This window comes from Pieris napi, chromosome 22 (genome assembly GCF_905475465.1).
Source record: "Pieris napi chromosome 22, ilPieNapi1.2, whole genome shotgun sequence".
NCBI lineage: Eukaryota > Metazoa > Arthropoda > Insecta > Lepidoptera > Pieridae > Pieris > Pieris napi.
This window is the reverse complement of record NC_062255.1, coordinates 8,686,110-8,704,462: the sequence shown is the minus strand read 5'-3', so window position 1 is coordinate 8,704,462 and position 18,353 is coordinate 8,686,110. Positions and strand designations below refer to the sequence as shown.

The window sequence follows — 18,353 nt, the reverse complement described above, 5'->3', positions numbered from 1 at the left end:
GAAGTTATACTCCTTTGGCGTAACAAGATAAAAACCTTTTTAATTTTTTATCTTTCGCCTTATTTTACTTTTCTAGAAAAAACGACACTAACAATAGAAAAAAGGTATTTAATACATTGAAAGTTTTATTATAACGCATTATCTAGTTAAATGAAGTTTATTTAAATATCACAATAAAATTATTTCTGCATAATTATAGAAATTGACATTTTTATTTTAAAATATTGCCTGCTAACTTCAGGGTGTCGGTTTTTTGTGACGGTGTGCGCGCGCATCGTAAAAAATTACTCACATAATTCCCTAACGCGCCAAAAGAAGTATAACTTCAATAATATTTATCTAAACCAACAACCTAAAACATTAAACTTTTTGCTAGAATTAAATGTAACAAAAAAAACTCGTAATTCAACAATAGAGATTATAGCAAATGGTCCAGCGAGTTTGCATATGAGTCACCAACAGATCAAGGTCAGGTGGACGGCCTAGTAAGGTCTCTAGACATTTGCAACACCTCTCGCAGTACGCTATACAAACAATCAAAACGTAATAATTCCGTTTAAGTTGAATTAATCATTTTTAGTGTATGGTACAGAAACGATAATAACTGACGCGAACTATTAGGTACTCCCGTGACATAATACGTTTTTTTATTACATATGACAAATAAACTAGTATAGTAGTAGTAAGTAATTTTTATACAAATACCAGAAAACCGTTTGCTAAACATTAATATTGTCCAAGTACGTTTTTTAAAACAAAGTATATATTATTTTTGACATGCAGGAATCATACTTACATTTACGAGAATATATTTATATAGATATTTTTTTATACAGAATAGAAGGATAACGGGCAGGATACATAATACCGCACATGGACACATAATGCCAGAGAGCTCGCGTTGCCGGCCTTTAAAAAATTGGTACGCTTTTATCTTGAAGATAATTAAATTTTGACAGGCAAAGTGTCTTTATAACGTGGGCGAGTATTTAGACCATATGGTAGGGGAGCCCACGATGCTAAATGGGGATTTACTCGAGCGTCGTAGAGACCTATTGGGATGCAAAGCTTAGATAAAAAGAAGAAAAAAATGTTATATGATAAATTCCTTTTCATCGGTGGGGGAAGCGGCTATAGATTGTTAAATATGTAAAAAAAAACTGTTGCATGGACATCCTCGAGCGCGTCAGATATTGATAGCATCTATGCCCTACGTATTTTTAATAATGTACGTATGTTAATCTGATCGTTTGCATGATGCGGGTGGTTGTATTTAAGGGTTGAAAATTAAAAAAAAAAAAAAATTATCGAGCGCGTCAGATTTTCTAAGGGAGTGTTAAGTGCACCAAAAAAAAGCTCTCATTCACTAATCTGACGATTTCGATGGGACGCAAACCCACAGCCATTTTCTTAATTTGCAAAAAAAAAATCGCAATTTTGAAATACTCAAGCGCGTCAGATTAAGATATATGTGGTTCATCTTTATGTTCTAAACGTACTGTCTCATAATCTGACGATTATCTAGAGGGATTCGCCTGATCTGACAAAAAAAAATAGAAAAACGGTTCACCTAAAGGGCCATCCCTGCAACTTCCCGCTAATTCCATTCCTGGGCGCTTAAAATTGATATTTTGAGCTCGCTGAGTTCAAAGAAATAACATTTCTATGCATTTGAGCTCTCCCAGCTCGAAAGTCTGATAGAAGTTTCATAGAACACTATTTTTGGAATTTTCAAACCGCAATAACTTTTGAATGGATCAAGCAATTTTCACGCGGTTGGCGGCATTCGACGCAGTTTTATCATCCTCATTAATAATTTTGCAATTTTAATTGATCGAACCACAAATTTCGGAGTAATCCCGAAAAAACACTTTTTCGGGTTTCTTTCGTGTACGATATCTCTCGAACGAATCAACCGCTTTTGACCAGCTTGGTGGCGATCGACGTGGTTTTTCAAGCTCAAAGGCGGATTAGTTTTTAAAGTTGATCAATAAAGAAACCACTTTAAAAAAAAATATTTCTTATTTTTTTAAGATTTTTCAAAATTTCTCAAAATCTATCGGTCCGAATCGGTTCAAATTCACAGGAAATGTAATTTTGAGGAAAATATTTAGAACGCCGTTTAGTAGATTCCGATCGGTTTAAGGAAATGTAGGCATCACGCAGCTGCACGCATTTAACTTTATCGACGAATTTTTGTTATTTCGGCTTGCGGAAATCGTCAGATTATATATTTTTCATTATTCTTGAATTATTTCCTTCAAAATAAAAAAAAAATTAGCTACGCTCGAGAATGTCGAGATGACGTTTTTTTTTTACAACTTTGTTGCCCTCCCCTTTTTTTCCGTCACTCTCAAAATGTCAGATTAGTGGAATATACACTTTTTAGGATGTAATTAACTCACCCTACCTTAATCTGACGCGCTCGGGAATTTCTGATGGTCAATTTTTTTTTACTAAACTGATCCTGTCTCCTTCACGTGCGGCTTTATATATGAGCCTCATATTTTGTGGAGGTACTTAACCGGGTACAAGGTATCCCCCTATATATTAATCTGCCGCGCTTGAGTAAATCCCGAAATCCCCTCTTGGGCTCCCCTACCAATACCTTTGACAACAATAATAAATAACTGACTGTTCTTATTATATGACATTTGCATGCCTATTTTTATGTGGCAGATTATGCGGATTTTTATAATTAATCGATCTAAATGTACCCTTAGAATTTGTTCGGAAATGTGGGTTCTATATAGCGGTGGTGCGCGGCAAAAACTCTCAGCTAGGCTATAAATACCAAGCTAGAAAGTATGGATAATAAACTATGCTTAGCTTACTTGTTAGTTACGACAAACTCAAGACTTAGAGTTAAGTAATTTCCGTTTGTCAAATCCAATACCTTTTGATATCTAATTTAAAATTGCTTAAAATATATCTTTAGACGAATGGTGGCTTTTGTAACAACGGTCCAAAGAACTAAAGAACTTTGTCAGTTACTTTTAAAACAATCGCTTACATTATTTACTATGTAATATGACTTAATTTGAAATATATTTAAGAAAACGAATGTTATTGAACTAACTAATTTTGGAACACAAGCTTCTAAGTTTTGTTCTGTTAAAATGTCGAAAATAAATTACGTGATAAATAAAATTTGTTACAATTAATTTAAATTACTTGGCAAGCAAATACCAATACCAAGCTCCATCAGATTTCTTAAGATTCTACGCGTTTTTAAATCCATATAATCTCAGGAATCCCAGTACAATTTTCTAGTTCAAATAACGAGCAATTTCCTGAATAAATAGCTTTGGTGATATCAAACCGATTTCACTTTTAAACAAGTTAAGCTTCGGTCATTTCACATGAATAGTACATCTTTTCTAATGGACTAGAACATTCCACGCTAAACATCTAAACACATGAAAGTGTTATACGACACTATTTTTTTTGACTTTTGCTATCTCTATAATATAAGCAAGTGCTAACATTTGATTATCTAAGCGTTTGTTATTTCATTAATCAATATGTGAAGCATAGTGTCTATGGATGCCTTAAAATTTCCTTATAAACCAGAAATTTGGCGATTGATAGAGTGGCGGAGAGTATCTTGCCAGTTCTTTTAGCCCGCCCTGGTAGTAAATTTAAATTTAGAACTTTTTAATTAATATCGACGTTCATCTGTGTACATACCGAAATGAATTTCAATTTAACTTATTGGTTATACAACTCGCCTTCACTTGTTTGACATTCGTCTCATCGGAACGAACTTTTTGGACAGTTTTAGACGTAAGCTCATAATAAATCAAAGGCGAGTGACGTTCAAATATTCATATACATATGTAAATTTGAAAAACAATACAAATACCCAATAATATCCTTCTCTCTTTACACTTCACTTCGATAGCGTTATATTCTACAACCTTAGTGGAAAAAAAAACAAAATAAAAAGCTGAACTAAGTATTTTTTATATCAATTTCTATACTTGTCTTAAACTTCTTAAGTTCGCATGCTTTTGCCCCACAGGTATTTTTTTCTACCATAGCAACTAAGACCGATTTGTTTTCAAACCATTTATCTAAAACTGTATCTGCGGAAATATAATGATTTATTAAAGTGCGTAGTAACAGTTAATTACAGATTAAATAAACCGAACAAGCAAATCACGATCTAAGCTACCCGGAAGTTGGTTTAAACAATTGCACTGCATGTTTACATTCACAGCTGTCTCTCGTTATATAGGCTTATCTATACACGTGATTACACACATACATACTAGTAGTAATGTAGTCTAAAAAAATAAATTCATTTTAAACTATTCACAATTATCTTCAAATTGTAGAGTACCTATCACAACAGTGCTAATTTTATTTATTTTATCAATAATTGTGTGGGAACGTGAAATGTGAGGAGGGGAAAGTGTGTGCGTTTTAGATGGTACAAATAAATTCTTAAGAAAATATGAGTTCATAAAGATTAAGTCGAGACTCGCGTACTGTGGTTTGTGGCATATGAAACAGCTCAGTATGACGAGTTCTAGTTTAATATTTTAAGTAAGGCTATGTTCATATGTAACGCGCGTTAACGCGCGTCAACGCGCGATCAAATTTGAAGAGCGTTCAGATGATGAGCGCTAACGCGCGTTGCGAGACTACTCGTCAGTCTAGTTCGGTAGAACGTAGAAAATGGACGTAGAAGAGGCTATTGTTTTGTGGTTTTATTATAAAGAAAAATATAGAAAAAGAAAACGTACACATTGGGTTCATCCAATTTTGAAAAAAAAAATACAAATTATATTATATTTTTTATACAAATTTGCTATATTCCAACTTGCTGGCCTTTTTTCTACTTCATCGATTAGTATAGTCTAGTCGACAAGTTGAAAATGGAACAAAATAGAGATACTACTCCTAAAATTATGTGCGATAGCTCATTGGATCCGGAATGACGTCTAGAAAAATGTGCTAAAAGCGTGTATTAGCACATAAAAAATTGCAAAAGTTATAGACCATTAAAGATGAAAAAATAATGGCATTTAGTTTTTTGCCAATATTTAATAAACTATTAATATTTAAGAAATTTCAAATAAAGATTCTGAAAGAGGAGGAAATTTCCAACAAAAAACTCCTGACTCCCGGAACTCTATCTCCATTATTTATAATGTTAATTTAACGCTAAAAATAGGTCTGCGGGTGACATTTTTAGGATTCGCGCGTGGCGTCAAAAGCGACTACGGCACATTAATTAATTTATTTAAGGTATTGAATATTTTTTTTTAAATTTGAAAAAATTATGGTGTGTTCTGAACACTATAATTAATTTATTCCCGTTGAAAATTTTACTTAAAGTTAATTTTTCAACAAGTTAAATAATTGTTAACTAACGAAATTTTCTCGAACGACCGTCTTAATTGTAAGTGAAAAAAAATGTTTAAATAATGGTCGTAAAAATATTTCGCTTCGTAGAGCCTTTCTTACATACATACTTAACAAGATCGAGCCATAAAAGTTAAAAAAATATTTATACTTTGTTTATAACAATTTTTTTACTTAAACAAAAACTTAAAAATCCATGTAATGATGTTAAAAAAAATTTTTTTTTTCTCAATCATCATATAATCGTTTTTTTATTAATACAAGATATTTATAAATTTGCAAAAAAAAAAATTCCCGCCATTTGTTGATAAATTTTTTTTAAACAAATTGATTAAATCAATATTTTAAAAAAAATATTTAACACAACTTTATTACATTAAAAATTTTATGATTTTTAAAAAAAAATTTTTTCCTTAATAACAATTTTTAGTTGTTTATAATCGTTTTTTTTAATTTTCTATTGTTTAAATAATTAGTTAAGAAATTTTTTTTTTCCTAAAAATCATAATTGACAGTCTTCTATAAAGTAACAGAAAAAAATTTTTTTTTAATCAACAATTCTATTGTTTATTAACTTACCAATTTGTTATAAACAAATATTCAACTTTTGTTTATTTTTTTTCTAAAACTTCTAAAATTAACAAAAACAACCATATATAACAAAGTATAGAAAAAATTTTTTTTTAATTTTAAATAAAAGTAATATTCATGATAATCAAAAAATTTACAAAAAAAATTTTTGTAAAAAAAAATTCTATAAGTCTGATACATTCGTGGAATTTATCAATATTTTCTATAGTTCTATTATGCCCAAGAGATGTTGGCAAAAAGGCTGTCTTTGTTGTTATCTTTCGCAATGGCATTCTATTGCGGCATTCAAGCTGCCTGTTGACTGGATATTTTTATAATATGGTAGTTTGATCGTGTAATGACATAACTGAGAATTTTTTTTTAATTATAATTTTTTTTTTAAATAAAACAATTTCTTCTTTATTTGCTATTGTACAGAAGTCGCTATCATTATTATTACAAGAGCTTGACAGTACATAGAGCGTGTGATTCTCATCATCTGACTTTTGTGTCTATGTGGACATTGTACACTCGCTAGTACGTTGAAGGAAAACATCGTCCGGATACCGGACTAAAAGTCGACGGCGTGTGTTAGGCTTTGCTTGGCCTGATCACTTACTTCTCTATTAGAAAAAGAAAATCTAAAAGAAAAAGAAATCACGATACAGAAATGACGGAGTGTTGTAGCGCCACTGGTTTTTTTAATCATTATTCTTAATGAGACCCTAGAGTTTAGTTTACCTTGCTTTTTTCGGACATCTAACATTTTTTTCGTAAAGAATATATGGGTATATCGTATTCTGCCTCGACGTCCGATGATGGAACTCAACTGCAAAAATCACTATATACAGAAGATGTCAAATGAATTATAAAGTATAATAGAGAAATATAATATTTCGATTTAGAAAACAGTTAAAGCTTACCCATCAAGCTTTCGGCGGCTTTTTCCGGGAAATGGTAAGGGAAGGTTATATGCTATATGGTTGGGTTGTAGTACTAATAACGAATAGTTAAGTTACGAAACATTGGAAACGTGCGTTATCTAAAGGCGTGATTAACTGACGCGTGTAATTACGGTTATTGTACGGAATATTTATATAATATAGTCAACTTTTCCGTATATAGTAACACGCAATATGGCGAGGACCCGCCTTTATTCGGGTTATATAATATTCGCGATGTATAATACTAAAATACGAAGTGGTTACTAAAAGTACATACATATATGGGTAGGCAAACCAATTCAACGTTTTAAATAAGGAAAGAAAAACAAAACAAAAAAGTCAACAAGTAAGAAGTTAGTAGAAATAAAGTTGCATGGGTGTATGTGAGGGTGTGTGTGTGAGTGTGTGTTTATTGACTTGCTGTTCTGCTTTGCTGTTCAGATGAGCGCGCGTTTTCATCGCGATCTCGTGTAATTTTGTTAATTTTCGTAATTATATTTTGTTCTCGCATTTAAAATGAGTAAAATTGAAGATATTAACATCGACTTACTAGTCTAGTCGACAAGTTGAAAATGGAACAAAATAGAGATACTACCCCTAAAATTATGTGCGATAGCTCATTGGATCCGGAATGACGTCTAGAAAAATGTGCTAAAAGCGTGTATTAGCACATAAAAAATTGCAAAAGTTATAGACCATTAAAGATGAAAAAATAATGGCATTTAGTTTTTTGCCAATATTTAATAAACTATTAATATTTAAGAAATTTCAAATAAAGATTCTGAAAGAGGAGGAAATTTCCAACAAAAAACTCCTGACTCCCGGAACTCTATCTCCATTATTTATAATGTTAATTTAACGCTAAAAATAGGTCTGCGGGTGACATTTTTAGGATTCGCGCGTGGCGTCAAAAGCGACTACGGCACATTAATTAATTTATTTAAGGTATTGAATATTTTTTTTTAAATTTGAAAAAATTATGGTGTGTTCTGAACACTATAATTAATTTATTCCCGTTGGAAATTTTACTTAAAGTTAATTTTTCAACAAGTTAAATAATTGTTAACTAACGAAATTTTCTCGAACGACCGTCTTAATTGTAAGTGAAAAAAAATGTTTAAATAATGGTCGTAAAAATATTTCGCTTCGTAGAGCCTTTCTTACATACATACTTAACAAGATCGTGCCATAAAAATTAAAAAAATATTTATACTTTGTTTATAACAATTTTTTGACTTAAACAAAAACTTAAAAATCCATGTAATGATGTTAAAAAAAATTTTTTTTTTCTCAATCATCATATAATCGTTTTTTTATTAATACAAGATATTTATTGATTTGCAAAAAAAAAAATTCCCGCCATTTGTTGATAATTTTTTTTTAAACAAATTGATTAAATCAATATTTTTAAAAAAAATTTTAACACAACTTTATTACATTAAAATTTTTATGATTTTTTAAAAAAAAAATTCCTTAATAACAATTTTTAATTGTTTATAATCGTTTTTTTTAATTTTCTATTGTTTAAATAATTAGTTAAGAAATTTTTTTTTCCTAAAAATCATAATTGACAGTCTTCTATAAAGTAACAGAAAAAAAAATTTTTTTTATCAACAATTCTATTGTTTATTAACTTACCAATTTGTTATAAACAAATATTCAACTTTTGTTTATTTTTTTTCTAAAACTTCTAAAATTAACAAAAACAACCATATATAACAAAGTATAGAAAAATTTTTTTTGTAAATTTTTTGATTATCATGAATATTACTTTTATTTAAAATTAATTATTAAATTAATTATAAAAACTAATTATTTAAACAATAGAAAATTAAAAAAAACGATTATAAACAATTAAAAATTGTTATTAAGGAATTTTTTTTTTAAAAAATCATAAAAATTTTAATGTAATAAAGTTGTGTTAAAATTTTTTTTAAAAATATTGATTTAATCAATTTGTTTAAAAAAAAATTATCAACAAATGGCGGGAATTTTTTTTTTTGCAAATCAATAAATATCTTGTATTAATAAAAAAACGATTATATGATGATTGAGAAAAAAAAAATTTTTTTTAACATCATTACATGGATTTTTAAGTTTTTGTTTAAGTCAAAAAATTGTTATAAACAAAGTATAAATATTTTTTTAATTTTTATGGCACGATCTTGTTAAGTATGTATGTAAGAAAGGCTCTACGAAGCGAAATATTTTTACGACCATTATTTAAACATTTTTTTTCACTTACAATTAAGACGGTCGTTCGAGAAAATTTCGTTAGTTAACAATTATTTAACTTGTTGAAAAATTAACTTTAAGTAAAATTTCCAACGGGAATAAATTAATTATAGTGTTCAGAACACACCATAATTTTTTCAAATTTAAAAAAAAATATTCAATACCTTAAATAAATTAATTAATGTGCCGTAGTCGCTTTTGACGCCACGCGCGAATCCTAAAAATGTCACCCGCAGACCTATTTTTAGCGTTAAATTAACATTATAAATAATGGAGATAGAGTTCCGGGAGTCAGGAGTTTTTTGTTGGAAATTTCCTCCTCTTTCAGAATCTTTATTTGAAATTTCTTAAATATTAATAGTTTATTAAATATTGGCAAAAAACTAAATGCCATTATTTTTTCATCTTTAATGGTCTATAACTTTTGCAATTTTTTATGTGCTAATACACGCTTTTAGCACATTTTTCTAGACGTCATTCCGGATCCAATGAGCTATCGCACATAATTTTAGGGGTAGTATCTCTATTTTGTTCCATTTTCAACTTGTCGACTAGACTAGTAAGTCGATGTTAATATCTTCAATTTTACTCATTTTAAATGCGAGAACAAAATATAATTACGAAAATTAACAAAATTACACGAGATCGCGATGAAAACGCGCGCTCATCTGAACAGCAAAGCAGAACAGCAAGTCAATAAACACACACTCACACACACACCCTCACATACACCCATGCAACTTTATTTCTACTAACTTCTTACTTGTTGACTTTTTTGTTTTGTTTTTCTTTCCTTATTTAAAACGTTGAATTGGTTTGCCTACCCATATATGTATGTACTTTTAGTAACCACTTCGTATTTTAGTATTATACATCGCGAATATTATATAACCCGAATAAAGGCGGGTCCTCGCCATATTGCGTGTTACTATATACGGAAAAGTTGACTATATTATATAAATATTCCGTACAATAACCGTAATTACACGCGTCAGTTAATCACGCCTTTAGATAACGCACGTTTCCAATGTTTCGTAACTTAACTATTCGTTATTAGTACTACAACCCAACCATATAGCATATAACCTTCCCTTACCATTTCCCGGAAAAAGCCGCCGAAAGCTTGATGGGTAAGCTTTAACTGTTTTCTAAATCGAAATATTATATTTCTCTATTATACTTTATAATTCATTTGACATCTTCTGTATATAGTGATTTTTGCAGTTGAGTTCCATCATCGGACGTCGAGGCAGAATACGATATACCCATATATTCTTTACGAAAAAAATGTTAGATGTCCGAAAAAAGCAAGGTAAACTAAACTCTAGGGTCTCATTAAGAATAATGATTAAAAAAACCAGTGGCGCTACAACACTCCGTCATTTCTGTATCGTGATTTCTTTTTCTTTTAGATTTTCTTTTTCTAATAGAGAAGTAAGTGATCAGGCCAAGCAAAGCCTAACACACGCCGTCGACTTTTAGTCCGGTATCCGGACGATGTTTTCCTTCAACGTACTAGCGAGTGTACAATGTCCACATAGACACAAAAGTCAGATGATGAGAATCACACGCTCTATGTACTGTCAAGCTCTTGTAATAATAATGATAGCGACTTCTGTACAATAGCAAATAAAGAAGAAATTGTTTTATTTAAAAAAAAATTATAATTAAAAAAAAATTCTCAGTTATGTCATTACACGATCAAACTACCATATTATAAAAATATCCAGTCAACAGGCAGCTTGAATGCCGCAATAGAATGCCATTGCGAAAGATAACAACAAAGACAGCCTTTTTGCCAACATCTCTTGGGCATAATAGAACTATAGAAAATATTGATAAATTCCACGAATGTATCAGACTTATAGAATGTTTGAGACACACGTAAAATCATATATTTATTCGTCGTTTTATCTAGATTTAAATATTTTTATAGTTTTACCTCTAGTTTATATATGAGACATAAAAATTTATACGTTAAAGAAATATACATCTAAATATATTAAAAAGAGTGCGTGTAATCATCGAATAATCGAATTATATAATATACTAGCTGACCCGGCAAACGTTGTTTTGCCATGTATTTTATTTCTAGGAAACTTTTTTTTAGTTCAATAAAAATAACTATCTACTGTAATAAAAATAGGGTTTTATCGTAGAGGCATAAAAATTAAGGGTTGTATGTAATTTGGATGTTGTAGGTAACATAGAAAAATAAAAACAAAAATTTTGTCAAATAATAACAATTTGTTTTGGGGTGGACACCCCTTTATCACTTACGGGTTTGAAAGATAGTAGCCGATTCTCAGACTTACTGAATATGCATAAAAAATTTCATAAGAATCGGTCGAGCCGTTTCGGAGGAGTATGGGAACGAACATTAGATTATTTCGCTTGACACGCTATTATAAAAATACTGCATGTAAAATGTGCGAATCTGTTCTTCGAAAAATTTTGTAACATAAAAAAGTACAATAAACGACCTTAAAACAGTTCCGTGGTGAAATTTAGAGTGCATATAGGTCACTACTCTTATCGCATTTCACCGCGAAACCGGTTACAAAAACCTGGTGATTTTTTTGTATTTCTTAAAACTACACATTTTTCGTTTACTATATTTCTTATGGGTATCTCAGCGTCCCAATTAAATGCGAAAGCGAGCCCAAGGGCCTCTTTGGTACTACCCAAGGTGGTTTTAGTGGGTATAGCTCACCCGGTTATCTAGAGTAACAGAATACCTGGAGTGAGTCGAGTCCCATATACCCCTGCATTTAGCCTGGCTTCAACGTGCGAGGACTTCCAGACTGTGCACCGATACATTTCATGCTCGTCCGGTGATGGAAAACATCGTGAATCGGCATGTCCAAGTAGACGGCGTGCGTCAGACACGAAACAGATACAGAAATCTGAGGACCAGACATGGTTGGAGTGCCAATCAGCCAGAGACAGTCATATTTTATCTTCTAATATATAAAATTCTCGTGTCACAGTTTTCGTTGCCATACTCCTCCGAAACGGCTTGACCGATTTTGATGAAATTTTTTGTGCTTATCCGGTATCTATGAGAATCGGCCAACATCTATTTTTCATCCCCCTAAATGTTAGGGGTAGTCCACCCCTAAATTTTTTTTTTATTTTTTAGACAAAAATTTTAATTTCTATTTTTTTATGATACAGCATTAAAAAATACATACAACCCCTACTTTTTTCACCCCTCTACGATCAACCCCTATTTTTTATTATAAATGATATACATGGCAAAACGAAGTTTACCGGATCAGCTAGTTATCTATAAAAAGGTAAAAAGAAAAGTCTCGTCCGTGTGTTCATCTAGTGACGAGGTGGTACTTCGATACTCCCAAAACAAGACTGACACAAGATGAATTTATTGCGTCATACAATATTGCGTATATAATTAATCTTGCTCTTTAACCCAAAAAACTACTAAACCAAATAATACAGATCTTGATAATAATGGTATATAGAAATCACCTCCTCCCAAAATATTTTTTACGACTGGCATTTTACAGAATAATCTAGAAAATCGCAATTACACCTGACCTATGTGCTATAAAAACCGTATATCATATAAATATATATATATTGAGCTATTTAATTGTACTATAAATCTATATTGCACCGATTTACAGACATAAACAGATCTCAATCCAATGATTGTTTTCATATAAACCAGTTTTGTTTACGGAACTCGCTAAGAAATGGAAAGTTATCGTTTACTACACAATCTATTATGAAAATTTACTAAACCTAAAATCGTAAGTATGCAGACGAAATCATATGACTCATTCGAGTAGTTATATATCGAATACATCCACTATAAATAGTACCTACTACTACAGTTCAATAAAAACAAGAGAAAATCAATGGATTACATATACAGTAGAAAGCGGCAAAACAATTGAACCGCGTCAAAACAAACAAACGACAACAAATATATTTTTTTTACAATAAAAAGTATACACTTTCACTCATCTGTGGTAAAATCACTATACGCTATTTCAACCAACACATTCCATACGTAATTCATAACAAAACCATTCTCAAACAGATATAACGGATATTTATACCACTACAGATGTTGAAAGATATACATGTGAATGACAAAGTGAATTTTGATTTTATAAAGTTTGTTTATGCAAAACCACCTCAGAATCTCCATGTACAACGGGGGTCAACGATTCCATGATCACAAAAACAATTCACTGAACACGCGCGATCATTGTATTGAGAACTGACATTTACGCGAAAAACACGCGCGCGCGCAACGATTTTCACTCGGAGACTGGTTTATAAGCGGCAATTAGCGACCGCGGTTCATACACGAACAATGGCAGACTATGAAATTTTAATACGTAACATATTACTTGCTCTTGGCTGATTTGATACAACTTCCCTTAATAAAGGGCACCGTTCTTTTTAATTTTTGTTTTATTTGTTTATGTACCTTGCCTGGTACATTAATATGTCCGTGCCTATGCTCTCTTTGAGGAAAATAATAATAACAAATAATCCATTGGTAGTACAAAAGGGGCACCGTTTTTTTTAATTTTTGTTTTATTTGTTTATTTACCTTGCCTCGTACATTATTGTGTCCTTGCCTATGCTCTCTTGGTGATCCCATTGGTAGTACAAAAAGGGCACCGTTATTTTTTTTATTTACCTTGCCTTGACTTTTATTTATTTACCTCTTTCTCTGTACATTTTTTTATACGTATTTTATACCTAATAAATGCCGGTTTCCTCGCGATGTTTACCTTCTCTAGCAGGCGTTAATTGTGCACACAGAAAATCCGTGGTTAATATTAATAGATAAATTATCAACCATATCGCTAGCGACACTGTCCTTAATAGTCCCTTTAGATGGTAAATGTTGTCCAGAGATCATAAATATTATCCCTTAGTTTTTATGTTTTGTAATTTATTTATTAGCACGACATTCAGAAATACAATTAAAACTTATACGTTTTCTAGACTTGCACATTAGACGAGTTATCAAATGCGTCCGTTTCCAGTGAAAAGAGGCAATAACAGTTCGGCAAGAGTAATTTTTATAGCTCAATTGTTAACAATGTCGTTACTGTTATTATATGGAGACCCAGTTAACCAAAACGGTAGTTGCCATCCAAACAATGCTTTTGTTTGTAAGATTTTTTCTCTATTGATGCATTTCGCTTCATAAAAAGATTACCATTAGTTTTTTACTTTCATCATTTACGCGGTATACAATACTTTTTTAAAATGATTCAAGAGTATTACGGATGAACGATAAATCTGATGATTCTTAGCAGTAGAAGACCGTGGTATGACCCCCGTGGCTTAGTGGCGCATAACTCGGTTTTTTATAGAGCAAACGGACAGGAGGCTCACCTGATGTTAAGTGATACCGCCGCCCATGGATACTCTCGCTTTCACACACGAGTGCGTTGCCAGCCTTTTAAGAATTAACACGCTCTTTTCTTGAAGGACCCTAAGTCGAATTGGTTCGGAAATACCACAGTGGGTAGCTGCTTGAAAAACGCTCAGTTGTGGAACGGCGGACGTCGAGGTGATACGGGTTTAATTTCGTATTCTGCCTCGACGTCCGATGATGGACATCAGCTGCAGGTATTAATCATAAATTGTTTGGATACACAGGACTTTAAACATTTGCAAAACAATACAGCGCCTTCCTAAGAATTAGAGTCTAATAACATGTTTTGTCAAAAATGTGAAAGCAAGAGCAAGTTCCACATCTGAGGTCAGAGTCATTCGTTAGGAGAACTACCCGCAGTATAATTATAGTTTCAATGCGTCTCGACTACGCTTTGGCCTTGAAAATAAGACCATGAATGTGGTTTCGCCTCACTTTAGAATTACGTTTTATATGAAATTCGATATTATCTTGTCACATTGTTTCAATAATGCACAGTTATTATGGTAAATACATTATACAATCTGTTTCGTGATCATTTGTTTTTTCTAATAGGCAAGTAGGTGATCAGTCGTCTGTGCCTGACATGCTGTCAACTTTTTGCGTCTAATCGGTTTCCTTCAACGCATATGTGATGCGCACATAGACATAAAGTCCATTGGTACCCAGCCGGGATCGAACCTACGACCTCAGGGATGAGAGTCGATACCACTAGGTCAACATTGCTTATTATCATGATATTGTGGAATACAACGTATCCCCACAATATCGTCATCATATATGACCTTGCTAACTTGTTGATTGTTTCGTTCATTCGAGGTCCAGAGACTGTTTCTTCACCAACTAACACGGAGCGTTGATGATAGTCGACGAAAAAATATTGTTAGCAAAACGATCCATGCATGATAAATCGAAGGGGCAGGGTAATGGTGACTAGCGTTTGCCAGCTAAGACGAGAACTTGATTTTCCTATATCCTCAATGTGGAGCAAAGGGCATCAACTACTCTTAACTTCGGACCACTTCCATCCAATAGCTCGTACCTCGGTCACAACTAAGGTCGCCGGGCTTGTTTGGGGTGGCCACGATTATAATTTTACTTGGAGAGTCCAATCTAGTGCATGGTTGGGGATGTGGTTGGGCTCGGATCTACTCTTCGAAGGGCGAATCTCCACTTGCGATGAAAGTCTGGTGGTCGATTGGCGTTTCCCAGCAGCGTTTCTGTAGTATTCATTAAAAATTTCTCAGGCTAAGATTCCCAGGATCTGTCTCAGGCACCGCTTAACAAAGACCTGGAGCCTAGCCTGGCTTTTGTGGCTTTTCACGTTTCGCATCTAGCAAAACACTGTTCATAGTAGCGAAATATTTAAAATACACTTCACGTCTTAGTTGTTTAGATTTCTATATGGGGCACAACTGTTTGAAGGTGACTCTAGCTTTAGTATCAGAGGAAATATCCTCATCAGTTCCGCTGGACTCTGACACGACACTTCCGAGGTAGGTATCTGCACTCGTTTAATGGTCTCCGAGCCGAGTGTCGAAACATTATGATTCCTCCCTTCAGTCCTTCAGTTCCACTCCGGCTGCTTCGCTCTTCGTTCAGTTTGGCTTGCATATCTACTGTGACAAAGTAAACATCAAGTCCATGGTTCAGCGCAGCTTGACCTTAGACCACTACAATATCTCTGATCTCGAAAAGAATGACGTTTTTGCCATATTAAAGTCTGTATGACCTTGAATTGCTTGATGCTGCTAAACCGTATTAACCTATAGTAATAAAGCTCTCAGCTTAATGAACTGTAAAGCAATTTGTGTCGGCGAGTAAAAATATTAAAATTTCTAATACAGCGTCAGGCAACGTCGCGACATCGTAACACGCCCTGATTGAGCCAATTAATAACCGCTTCCTCGTATCACTGAATATCAACGCGATTTAAAATATGCTATTATGCGATCTCTGCTAGCTAATTTGTTTGTATCACTAACGCCTATTCTTACATATCGTCAATGTAGAATGATATACGAGGTCAAAAAACAATTTTTATTCTTAGACACTTAAGTCATTTAACTAAATAAATAAATAAACCTCTTTAGGTCTTGGCCTCAGATTTGTGAATTTGTTTCATGATAATTTTTAAATTTAATAGGCAAGTAGGTAATCAGCCTCCAGTGCATGACACACGCCGTCGACTTTTTGGGTCTAAGACATGTCGGTTTCCTCACGATGTTTTCCTTCACCGTTGGAGCGAATGTTAGATGCGCACATAGAAAGAAAGTCAATTGGTGCACAGCCGGGGACCGAACCTACGACCTCAGGTATGAGAGTCGCACGCTGAAGCCATTAGGCCAACACTGCTCATGTCATTTAACTGGTATAATCTAAAGAAAGGACTTATGTTCTGAAGTAAGGATTTATGTTATTAATAAATAAGTCCCTTTAATCATCCAAAACTATGGACAAAAGCACCTAATAATATTTTAACGAACATTGACGAAATTAAACATTTTTTTCGTTGATGTGTATGGTTCTATGGACATACGAGGTTATCATTCTACAGCATTATAGTATTAATAGATAAAAGCCCCTTTTAATACGTACAATAAAAATGTACCAATTCTAAAAAGGCCGTCAACGCACTTGCGAGCCTTCTGGAAATGTGAGTGTCCAAGGGCGACGGTATCCTCCCGTTTGCCTCTTATTACATAAAAAAACGTCATATACGTAAAAACCTGAATTTTCTAAACTCAAATTAAGACCGGAATTAGCGCTGGATTTTCACATACGGGAGTCATATGTTCGAGTGTGTGTGTGTGTGTGTTTGAGTATGAGTGAGTGAGTACCCTGGATCAGATACATTTCAGGGCATTATCATCATCATCTGCTTTAGGTTCGATCAGCCTCGAATCCAGCCGGATCATACGCCTTAGGCCCGGCGCCCATTATCGGCATCGGCAAGGAAAAGGATCCTTCGGCATCCTACATGCAAGCGCACACTATCGGCAATTATGCTTTGGCATGCTGCAACGTTCTTAGGGATGACGAAGCATCCTTAAGGATGCCGCACCGTCCTGTAGCTTGCCGAAGCGTCTCAATATCTATTATATCTAATATTATCTCAAACTATCCCCCGAGTGTTGCCTCGGCGCCGGCGGCGTACCTAAGGCTGCCTAAGGATGCCGAAGCATTCTCAAGGCTGCCGATACACCAGCCTCAAGCATACCGAAGCGGTATTTTTGTTATTACGACCACATATCACGGAAATTTCTACTTTATTGCCATTATGTTATAATATATTGCTATTTGCCACCTAAAATCCTCAGTCGTACCGATGCCGATTATGGGCGCCGGGCTATATTCGTTGAACATTATATTAATTGATTTGTATCGTGCATTTTATTAAAAATATACTATTAACTTATATAATTTTTAAGCTATTTACACTCTACTCAGTAATGAAAATTTATATAGATAGAAAACTACAAATTTTAAAAGTTGATACCTGTGTACTTTAATGCTGGCATTTTCTCGCTGTATTTCGATACTTATTCTAAGATTTGTATAGTAATTATCTACTACACAAAAGCACTAAATGCCAGACAGGTCAAGAGTAAAGGTCCAGGCCCCTACACTAACGTAATCCTCTGAAAGCCAGAGCAGTAACTGAGTTTGGCGCATGGAACGAAATATAACTCCTGTCTCACAAAGGGCTATAAAATCGTACATAATAAAGTTAGTTACTAAAACAGCTCTGCTTTGAAACAAAATACAATAAAAAAAAATCTAGTTGGGAGATTCGAATT

The 18,353-nt window shown here is 33.1% G+C and overlaps 1 protein-coding gene across 3 annotated transcripts in view; it reads right to left on the bottom strand.

Annotated features, from left to right (window-relative positions):
- The window catches only part of LOC125060686 (atypical protein kinase C), a 208,098-nt gene that overhangs the window by 183,340 nt on the left and 6,405 nt on the right, over nucleotides 1-18,353 (bottom strand). Inside the window, exon 1 of one of the 3 annotated variants that reach the window (XM_047665682.1) lies at nucleotides 13,289-13,434. The exons of the other annotated variants lie outside the window; for them this stretch is intronic. The gene's annotated coding sequence lies outside the window, so the exon portion shown is untranslated. Of the gene's footprint in view, nucleotides 1-13,288; nucleotides 13,435-18,353 lie in introns of those variants that run through there. 3 annotated transcript variants of the gene reach the window in all.